Source organism: Somniosus microcephalus, chromosome 12, assembly GCF_052327205.1.
Source record: "Somniosus microcephalus isolate GS21.2 chromosome 12, FLI_Smic_1.0, whole genome shotgun sequence".
Classification (NCBI taxonomy): domain Eukaryota; kingdom Metazoa; phylum Chordata; class Chondrichthyes; order Squaliformes; family Somniosidae; genus Somniosus; species Somniosus microcephalus.
The window spans coordinates 41525897-41537419 of record NC_140998.1 but is presented as its reverse complement, the minus strand read 5'-3'; the positions used below and the strand labels follow the sequence as shown (position 1 = coordinate 41537419).

The window sequence follows — 11523 nt, the reverse complement described above, 5'->3', positions numbered from 1 at the left end:
ATAAAACCTGTACTATGTGTTATTAAATTATCTATGTAATACTCTGAAAAGTGCAGTTGACATTGAGAATATTTCAATCCACATAACAAATTGTACATTCATGTATATGCACATGGCATTGAAACTAATATATAGCTTCCTAACAAATTTAGTGTAAATTTTAAGGAATAATTACTTATGGGAATTTGTAAAGTGGAAGGTTGAATTACTGCTGAAGTCAAACTGCTCTCAGGTAACTTTCTTTTCTTTGTGTTTTATACAATTAAACAAAGGAAGTGATTTATTCTGGTGCAATATTCTGTGACAAATCCTTCAAATTTCTGCACTTACCTCACGCTGTGTGATTTGCTGCCTGAGTATCTCAATTTTGGTTAAGTGTACATGCTGGTTTCTGAGGGTATCGGAGTGCTAATAAATCACTTAGTGCAACAAATAACATGTCCTATTTAAAATTACTTACCAAAGGTCACATAGGAACAGATCTTTTGTACAGTCACCATTTCAGTGACATTGTAAAGATCTGGCCATAACGAGTTGTGGACACAAATAACAAGTCTACAAATATTTCCTCCCATAACATTAATGATTAATTGGCAATTCAAATGAATCCTTTTCCCATTGAAACAAAGAGGAAGTGATCAGCACAGCAAGTGACAGCAGTGTTTGGAGGCAGTAGAAGTTCTTACTCAGTTCTGAAGTGGAGCAGCAGCGCCCTTCAGGAATTAAGGGGTTAACAATGAAACGGTTGAAACAGTGACTGGCAGAGATCAGACATGTTGACCATAAGGTTTCGATGCTTTTGCAAGATTAGATGAAATTAGCTCAGAAGCACCAACCACAAACCATGGAAGTGAAACCACACAGGGCACAGCAAGACAGAAATGCAGACATGTGGTTTTACTAAAGGTTAACAACAGGTGAGATCATAAAGGTCATGTGACAATGAAATATAGGCAAAAGATTGTGTGACGTGAGATAGAGAATTAGCCAAACAGCAACTGTGCACGCGGGCCTTAAGCCAATTAAAACAGTGTAACGGAATATGCACGAGGTTACCACGACTTTTGAATGTATAAATATGTAACGCTTACTGTATAATTTAGGAGAAGTCTTTACTGGTGCGCCAGTTAAAGATTGTCTCCCCACCAGTGTATTAAAGACGATTTGAATAATGATCTAAAAACCTTGTGTCGAGTGTTGGTTTAAAATACTCCACAACAGTTCAAAGAGTTGGATATGGGTCCCTCTCACTGTTAAAGACTCAATGATCCTGTGGGGAAGTTTTGTGTGTTAGAGTTGCTACTGGAATAACTAACCAAGTCTGAACTGCAAAGCAATTGTACAGAAGTGGATTACATGGTGCCATGTTAGCCGATTCCATGGTAGTTTTTCCCTGCTCTATTCAACTTAGGAACATAGGAAAAGGAGTGGGCCATTCAGCTCTCAAGCCTGTTCTGCAATTCAATGAGATCATGGCTGATCTGTATCCTAATTCCATCCACCCGCCTTGACTCCATATCCCTTGGTTAGCAAAAGTCTATCGATCACAGATTTAAAATTATTAAGCTTGCAGCTATTGCATTTTGTGGGAGAGAGTTCCATACTTCTACAACCCTTTGCATGAAGAATTGTTTCCTAACTTCTCTCCTGAATGGCCTGGCTCCTATTATAAGGTTTTATCCTCTTGTTCTAGACTCCCCCACCAGCGGAAAAAGTTCCTATCTACCTACTCTATCAATTCCTTTCAATATGCTAAAAATCTCAATCAAATCATCCCTTAACCTTCTATATTCCAGGGAATACAAGCCTACTTTATGTAATTTCTCCGCATAATTTAACCCTTGGAGCCCTGGTAAGATTCTAGTGAAGCTTCGCTGCACTCCCTCCAAGGCCAATATATCCTTTCTAAGGCGCGGTGCCCAGAACTGTGGTTTAACCACGGCTTTTTATAGCTGTAGCAAAGCTTCCTCCCCTTTATATTCTAGCCCTTTAGCTATAAAGGCTAACATTTTTGATTATTTTTTGTACCTGACCACTACATTTTAGTGATCTGTGTACATGGACCCCTAAATCTCTTTGGGCCTCTACTGTTCATAGCTTTTCACCATTTTAAAAATACTCGGATCTAACCTTTTTTGGTTTAAAATGGATGACCTTACGCTTACCTGCATTGAAATCCATCTGTTACTGTTTTGCCCAATCATTTAATCAAGCAATGTATCTTTGTAATGTTATGCACCCATCTACACTACTTACAACTAATCTTTGCATCATCAGCAAACTTGGATATATTGCCTGGGTCTGTTGGATTACCTGGGCACAGCAAATACAGGAAAATTGGGCAGTGAAGAATGTATACCCATAAGGGAGCCTACCTAGTTTTCTGCCTATTTAAATTAATGGGCAGATAAATTGGGCAGGCTCCATTAGGGGGCTTACGCTGCGACTCCTGTATTGGCAGTGCCCAGGCAATCCATCAGCCTTAGGCGCTGGGGCAGGAAAACCTACCCATCCATCTGTTTCTGTGTGTTCTTTTGCACAGCAATTTGACCAATGAAAGGATTTGTACTCATGTAATCAACAGATTTGCTTATTTAGAATCTGACCCATTCATTTTGGTTTCAAAATGTTACAGTACTTATTTTAAACGCTTGGATCCCAGAAAATAAACCCAGCTAGGTGTGTTTAAATAGGTCTCACTCTTCGGATCATAAATCTCACTCCTGCCGGTCATCCACTAATCCGTGATGCAATGGTGTTACTGTGCACTGTTTATGTCACAATGAAAAGCACAACAGTGAAATTTGTAAATGACTTGCAAAATGGTTTAACGCTAAGACAATTCCCCATTATGAGACCCAGACAAACTCGCGCTTGTGGAGACAAGGCTGCTGCTCATATCCAACCAAAATAATTATCTTAACCTGTGTGAACCTGTCCCTCTTTGTCAATCCACAGGCTCTGTGAATCATCTGATCAGTTTGCTGCAACAACTTCCACTGTAGATGAGATTTTTTCTTTACGCGGCAAGTTATGATCTGGAAAGCACTGAAAGGGTGGGGGAATAAGATTCCTAGTAAATGTCAAAACGGAACTGGATGTACACTTGAAAAGGGAATAAAAATAACAGGGCTATGGGGAAAGAACAGGGGAATTGGACAAATTGGAGAGCTCAATCAAAGGGCCTGCACATGTACGATGGGCTGAATGGCCTCTGAATCTGTGGGCCCGATCTTGACTGGGCGGGTTTTGTGAGCGGGAGTGAGGAGTTGTGGTCGGGTCCTCGCATGCTGTTGAGTTTTGACTCCACAGTGCACGTCATAATTTTCCAGCAGGTTCCCCGCTGGCAGGCTTGGCTCCCTGTCGGGCGGGAAATGCTCTGGAGGAGGCCGTAGGCCAGGAGCAGGTAGGGAGCCTGCAGCTGGGTTAGTGGGAGCATAGGAGAGTTGGGTGGTGGTGGTGCGGGGAGTTTGATCGCCAATCCCTGGGGGTGTCCGAGACCGGGGGAAGGGGCTGGTTGCCGATCACTGGGGGGGGGGGGGGGGGCTGGTCCAATACTAGGAGGGGTCTGATCGGGAGGGGGTGGGTGTGTGGTCGTCGATCTGGGGAAGTCGATTCCGGGAAGGGGTGGGGTCCGATTCCCGATCCATGAGGTCCGATCGCAAGGGGCCTCTTTGGATTTGGGCGGGGGTTCCGATAGCGGGCAGGAAAGAAAGTAAGATTGAGCGGCTGGGCAAAATCACTCCTGCTCCTTCTGGCCCACAAGCAGTGCTGTAAGGGCACTTACCCTTTTCACAAAGCAGTCCTTGCCTTCCTTTAGATGTCGGGTTTCCCGAGGCCCAGGAAACCCAACTGGCCAGCGTTAAACCTGGAAGAAATATGAGGCACGCAACCTCCTTATAATATTTAAATGGCCAACCCGCCTCCTCGGACCGGGTTGGTTGCCCGCCTCCGTTAAAAAACGGAAGTGGACGGGTTGGATGTGGGTTTGAGATTTTTAAAAATTTTAACATCCTACACAACCACAACCCACCCGTTTTTTGTGGTTAAAATTAACCCCTATCATTCTATAGTACTGGGAACAACTAGTCTGGGATTTAAACATCTCGCATTATCTTGCAGCCTGGTTTCCGTAATCGATAGACTTTTTTACATTGACTGGATTGGGCCCAGGGACAGCAGTGCTCAAAGGGGGACTCATGGCCATGTTTGGCCGCTGTTTTCTATTTACTTAGTGTCGCTGCTCTGGCCAGGCCCTGCTGGAAGCAGGAGACCTGTGATTCCTATTACAAAAGGAATGGGAATCCAACTCCATGGCTTAGATTTAATTCATTCATTAATTAACTAATTAATTAATTCATTCATTCATTTTAGCGAAGACCTGGTGGCAGAACGAGTCATTCATGTTAATGTGGCCACTGTCATGTGCATATGCCGGCCACGATACTCACCTGAAGTAAAAGAGTCTACTGACTGCTCACAAGGTCGAGTTTGATAGGTTACTTTTGGTAGATATTAATGAGGCACGAGGGTAGAGCTTCTGCTTTGAACACAATCGGGAAATTGCACCCAAAATCCACTTGAAAGTGCACCGGTTAGGTTACGCTTCAAGTTTCCACTAAAATTAATTCGCATAACCACAAACCTCAAATCTTCCATGAACCAGCACAATTGGGCAGCGTAATAGAACAAAAATTACTTTTCTTTCCATTCCGTAATGTATTGGTTCAGTTTTATTAATACAGCTGAAAAAGGGTTTTTCACCACAAATAAGCATTTTTAAAAAGGGTGTCCAGCCATCCACTTGTGAGTAAGCTGATTTAAAATTGAAGAAGAAAAAGACAGACTTGCATTTATATAACGCCTTTCATGACCTCAGGACATCACAAAGCACTTTACAGCCAATTAAGTACTTTTTGAGTGGAGTCACTGTTGCAATGTGGGAAACGCGGCAGCCAATTTGTGCACAGCAAGCTCCCACAAACTTCGAGTAAAACTATATTGACCCATTTAATAGTTTCATTGGTGTCATTTTCTTAGTAAATTACATATTTTTTGATATGAAAGAACATTTAAAATGTGCCTACTAGTTAGTGCCTGTGTTCTGAAGAAAATGACCGCAGTCTGACGAGCCTTCCCGAACCAGCATAGTTGGTGGAATCTCGCCATTTTGACCTGGGGACGTGGGCAGTTTTGTGGGCGGGGTCTGATTTGGGCGAATTGAATCTTTAACCAGCGTAAAAGCTCGCGGAGAACACGAGCGTAAGTGGTTTTGGGCATATCTCCACTACGTTTGAAATTCCCTGGTCTTTTGCGCTGGTTTGGCTGATTCATGACCAGATCGCGCTGGAATCTGGGTGCAAAACTAACCGAAACTTTTTGTCACAAGCAAATGAATGTTTGTGGTTTTTATGCTGCGGTTTGTAAAAAAAAAACACTTTCTTTCAGTGAAGGCGATGCCCTTTTAATTGTGGTCAACCTGGATCTAGTTGGCGTTTTGCTTCACCTTTATTTTGCTTGGCTAATGTATCAGTGACTGTACCTCTTGTAACTGATGAGCAGGCAATCTGATAAGCTAAACAAACCGCATTGTTAAAACTACTGTACTTCCTTGCTGTTAGTCTGTGAGATGCTGAAAGTTTAGAATTCTCAAGTATCAGGAATCAGTGGTCACAGGTCATCATGAGTAATTGTTCCCACTCAGGCTAAAGGTTAAAGCCCTTTTGCTAGATTTTGACAGTTACTTTGTAAATGGTCTGCCCTTTGATTAGCAAGGTTATTATTTTACAGAACACCACAAAATGCATTACCGCAATCATGGCTTTTCAAGATGCTACAGCATTTCTTTTTGTCTGTATTATGGACTCAGTTTGCGATCTCCAATAATGAAATTATTACACAGAAGAGGTGAAAGAAATCCGATGGGGTTCCCATTGCTGATCACTATCCAGTGAGTGACGGCAGCTGGGAAGTCAGCATGTTTGGGACATCACGTGAGAACAGGGTTGGGCCCAGCTCTCCATGACTAAATAGCCTGACAACCTTCACTGTCCCAGGGCACACGTAAAGAATGGCCACTTTGGCAAGGTGCGGGAAGTCCGATATCACAACGAGAGTCAGCGCCTTCACGACAGGAGGGGAGAAAAACAAAAAAATGAAATAGTAGGAAAACAGAGGCGTCAACAGCAATGTTCCCTTTAAGCTGCCCGTGTGCAAGGGCGCGCAGAATCTTGAAGGAATGCGTAGGCCACTCACAAGCTCCCAAACATCACACGTGTGCGGCCGCTAAAATTTAAAGTTACCGCACATTGAAAAAACTGGGTGTGCACAACAACAACATTTTTGAGGAAACATTGGTCAACGGTATGATTTGAAGTCTGCCCCTTCAACATTCTCAATAGAAGTGCTGAGCAGCTCGCTGTGTGTTTCTTTTAACTGGCAATCATTGTGCCCTTTTGACGAGCTGATAAGGTAAAAATCCATCTATTCAGCAATGCGGTTGGTATGAGGCCAGTCTGTGAGTGACAGGAATTAGAAGTGACAGGTAGGTATAAGTTGTAATGCTATTCATTAAAGCATTTTTTAAAAATCTTTTCATCTTCCTCTAGGAATGTTTGGTTAAGGGTTGGATGTCTTCCCCTTTTTCAGTGACACTGTTATAATTCACTGAGTGAAGACGGAGGCAGGCTATTAAAGTCGCTCAGAACGATACTGGGGATTGTCTGACTGAAGAGAAGTTACTGATCATAGTGAAGTGTACTATACCCTTTTGTCACCTGGCCACCCTGGCAATCAAATCCTTCATGAGACAAGTAAGAATGTTACCTTTAGCATAACAAAGGCACTTGTCCCTGATTGAACAGTCTAATCAGGCCCCAACTTTTGACCTCAAAGAATATAACAGTGCTTTTGGGTTTATTCCCGAGCAATGAATGTTTTTTTCTTTCCCTTCCCCTTTTCTCATCTTTCCTGAAGGTGTTAACTCTTGCTGGGGTACAGGTCTTGAGGGCCCACAAGCCTTCTCTCTGTACCTTACCCAAGTGGCCATTCTTAATGTGTGACTCTAAACAGTGAATATTGGCAGGCTATTTGACATTGGGCACTTGACTGCTGATGCTGAGATTGACGTGGTGACTGTCTTCATCATCTGTATGGGTCAGTACCACATCAGACAGTGCAATTACCTGTTGAGCCACCAGGGGAGCTCTTTCTTACCAACCCTGCATCCTCCTGAACATCATTATCGTTTAACTAATAGTAAAGGGTGAAGGATGAGTTCATTTCAAACATTCTGCAGTAAAACAATCACCAGAAAATGGATACCAATCTATCACTAATAGATGGATGCTCTAAAGGCATTCATCTGAGCTTAATTTCATTTGTTTACAATGGAATACTTAAAAGAGAGGTAAATTTCATAAAGGAAATGTGTGTTTTTTTCTAACTAATTTGTTTTCGTTCATTTAACCCCCATTACAAATTCTCAGACTGAAAAGCTTCCAAATAGTTTGACTTACTCAGAAAACATTTCTGTTAACTCCACCTTAATAGTTTATGATTATTTTTCTCTCAAAAAGTTTACAAAAATCTATGCACGGATATATTCTTTGATGTTAAGCAGGCAGATATCTTCATTTCCTGTTCCCTCGAAAGTGACTAATGGTTGACCTTTAGAGTATACAAACAGAATTCTCAGAGAAAAGATGGATTAATGGTTCAGGTGGAACCTTTCCTCAGAGAGGAACAAAGAGAATGGAAGAATTTTTTGTTTCTTTACTTGTCCCATTACCACCCCCTTTTGCCTTGCACCATCGTCCCTTTTGTCATTTACTCACTCCTGCCTTCCACCCTATCACAGACCTTCCCTTTTGTTCTTTCCTCCCCTCCCTGCCTTTTCCCTGCCTCTGTACTTGCTTAAAAACTGTTACATCTCTAACCTTTTCCAGTTCTGACGAAGGGTCATCGACCTGAAACGTTAACTCTGTTTCTCTCTCTACAGATGCTGCCTGACCTGCTGAGTATTTCCAGCATTTTCTGTTTTTATTATGGAAGAATCTTTCGCATTGAGCTGTTAAGTGACCTACTGTGCAGTCCTAATCTTCCCTGTTTTATTTCAGACTTCCAGCGTGTGTACCTTTTCTGTCCAAGGTACGACAACAACAACTTGGATTTATATAGCACCTTTAATTTCGTAAAACGTCCCAAGGTGCTTCACAGAAGCTTAGGGCCTAGACGGCTGAAAGTATGGCCGTCAATGGTGGGGTGCTGGAAGTCGGCGATACAATAGAGGCCAGAATTGGAGGAATGCTGAGTTCTCAGAGGGTTGTAACTAAAACCATTCGAAAGATTAAGATCATTGATGTTCGCAGCACCACATTTGTCAATAAATATTTTGAATAAATCTTATTCAAATCTCAACGTGCAAATTATGTTTTTTTACATCTCTTTGAATTTTCTAGCGGTAGCAAATGACAACGGCAACAACTTGCATTTATGTAGCGCCTTTAATGTAGAAAAACTTCCCGAGGTGCTTCAAAGAATGGTAATCAGGCAAAAATCAACACCGGGTCAAAGAAAGGAGCTATTAGGAGGGATGACGAAAAGCCTGGTCAAAGAGATGGATTTTAAGAAGGGTCTTAAAGCAGGAGAGGGAGATGGAGAGGTGTAGGGAAGGAATTCCAGAACTTAGGCAGCTGAAGGCACAGAACAAAATTGCAATCCTGATGCGGAGCTTTGCTTGCTTGGAACATAGGAACGTTAGAAATAGTAGGCCATTCAGCCCCTCGAGCCTGTTCAATTGCATATCATGAATTTGGGTACAGAGGTCATTTCAATGATTTTAAAGAAAATCATATCTGGCTGGTTGACCTCAATTTATCACTATGCATTCTCAGTAGAATAAACTCTACATGGGAGCATAAAATCTACCCTTAAATATCAAGCTTACAACTTTATTCAATGATAAATCAAATTAGCCCAGTCATTTGTGTAGTTGGTGCCTATTCGTGCTTGCAAAATCAACTCCAGTTGAGAACCAGAACTCCTCTGCATTACATATATCTCTCGAGAAGTGATATTGTAGCATCATATTAACCCACACCAGGTCTTCACAACAGATGCTTTGGGACTCAGTGAATGCTCCAGGCTTACCCTGATAAATGCTGCAGGCATTCTGGATCAACACTTTGTTCTAACCCCAGTGGATGTTTTAGGCTCTTGGACTGACATTGCAAGTTTGACCTGATGGATGCTGTAGGCCTGGATGATTCTGCTTTCAATAGCAGATGCTTTAGGACCTGGGCAATTCTGATTGCATTTAATGATGGATGCTGCAGGCCCAGTCAACACTGACTCCTTCCTGGGATGGATTCCTCAGGTTCCAGAGGTAGTTACGGTTGAAAGATTTAGTATAGTGATGCCTGATGCCTTTCTGTATCGTGGCGGCAATTTTCCTTGGTCATTGTTAAATTTACTCTAGAGGGAATACAGTAACTGTCCATGTGGTAAATATGCATTTAAAAAAAGAAAAATGAAGATTGGTGAAAGTAAATTAATATCAACCAAGCATGGCCAGAATCCTGTTGTGATGATGATGGGACTCAAAATGACAATTATTTCCTCAGGTTTATATAAATAGGCAGCAATGGGAACCTCCCCGCCAAGCAAGCTGGCCTCTGAGAATCAAAGTTTTAAGAGAGTACTTAACATGAAAAAGCTAACTGGCGCTTTCCTTAAGGCTGTATCTTTCACAGATCATGTACAATCTACCCCATCATTAATTCTACTTACTTATTTAGTCCCTTGAGGTAAAGTTTTGCATAATTTATTCCTGACCTCCACAGGTAAAACTCTAGGATATCCATCCTTCTCCACAATTGTGTGTGTGCGGGTGTGTGTGTTTGTGTGCAATATGTGAATACACATGTATATATATATATATATGTGTGTGTGTGCTACTGCAAGGGATCCTAGGGACAAATTCCAGTTAAGTGAGGGGAGGCTACAATGTGATATGAAGACCTGATTGGCTGAACACCATACAAAACAGGCCTCGTGAGGGATGCCTGTTCCCTTCAGTTGGGTATTTTTATTAAAGGTATATTGCTGTGTCTCTTAACAACCTATTGTTTCTATGTTTACTTTGATCGGATTGGCCACAAATAGTTAGGGAAGTGCTATGCGACAGCTATTATCGATGACTATGCAGCTGAAGCTGTTAGTGAACTCGTGCATCCGGCTACGAGTATCACTCTGGGTATACCTTCCAATATTAGTCAAGGCAACTTTTATTAACCCTTATAATGTATAGTGGAGATGTGTTTAATGCATTTGGCCCCAGGGCTTCCCTTCAGTGAAGGTATACGGTATGTATCTTCCACTTACTTACCATGTGCTCCTTCTAAGCGTTTCCCCAGCAGGAAATGAAAGTGAGGTAGTTGGGTGACAGAATTAGAGCTGGCCCAATACTTGCCTGGACCTGTATGCTCGGCAACACATCTGTAGACATTCCAGTGGGGAGGCAGTGAACTTCAGAGGTAGCATTGCCCTGAGAATTAGTTCCATCATCCAAGCCAGCTCACGTCATTGACCTGCTGCTGGGAAGCCCCTCAGCATGACAACTGATCTGTGTGAGAACAGACAACTGCCCAGCAAAGAGATTAGTGAAGCCCCATGTAATGGATGTCTCACTCTGATTTTCCAAGATAATAGGCAGATTGCAGTAGATTGGAGCCCAAGGTTTGCATAGGTCCTGTCACAACATTGCTTGTGGTTGCCCTGCTAATGCTTTCCTCGGTCAATGGCCACATTCTCTGGTTGGCTGCAGCTCAGTCAGGCAGTCATGCAGCACTGCACGAATGCGGATTGTGGACTCCTCCATGGAAGTCGGCAAATAACTGCTTGGTACATCTTTAAGTGCCTCCATGAAGTGCTGATGCTGAATTACCAAAGTACGTTTGTACGCAGACCCCGCGAAGTCTGAATCCTTAGGATCAGTAGCTGAAGGAGCCCTCAAACTGGTCATCATGTAGCAAGCTGCTGTACTATATCACCCTACCTAAGCACCCGCCCCTTCAACCACCGTCTGCCCCACCTGTGACAGTGACTGTAGGTCCCGCATTGGGCTCATCAGTCACCTGAGAACTCATTTTTAATGTGGAAGCAAGTCATCCTCGGTTCCGAGGGACTGCCTAAGGGAGAGAAAGGAGATATATCACACTGAAATACAGCGATGTTTGCAGGTGTATGAGGCATAGAATCATAGAAATTTACAGCACAGAAGGAGGCCATTTGGCCCATCGGATCTGCGCCAGCTGACAAAGAGCTATCCAGCCTAACCCCACTCTCCAGCACTAGGTCCGTAGCCCTGTAGGTTATGGCACTTCAAGTGCACATCCAAGCACTTTTTAAATGTGATGAGGGTCTCTGCCTCTACCACCCTTTCAGGCAGTGAATTCCAGACCCCCACCATCCTCCGGATGAAGAATTTCCCCTCAAATCCCCTCTAAACCTCCTACCAATGAC

At 42.8% G+C, this 11523-nt stretch overlaps 1 long non-coding RNA gene across 1 annotated transcript; it reads left to right on the top strand.

Moving 5' to 3' along the window:
• Positions 1–3307: 3307 nt before the first annotated feature.
• LOC147109128 (uncharacterized) lies at positions 3308–8426 on the top strand. The gene is made up of 3 exons (XR_015080411.1): positions 3308–3406; positions 6609–6812; positions 8118–8426. It is a non-coding gene; the product is annotated as an uncharacterized LOC147109128 (long non-coding RNA).
• Positions 8427–11523: the final 3097 nt, after the last annotated feature.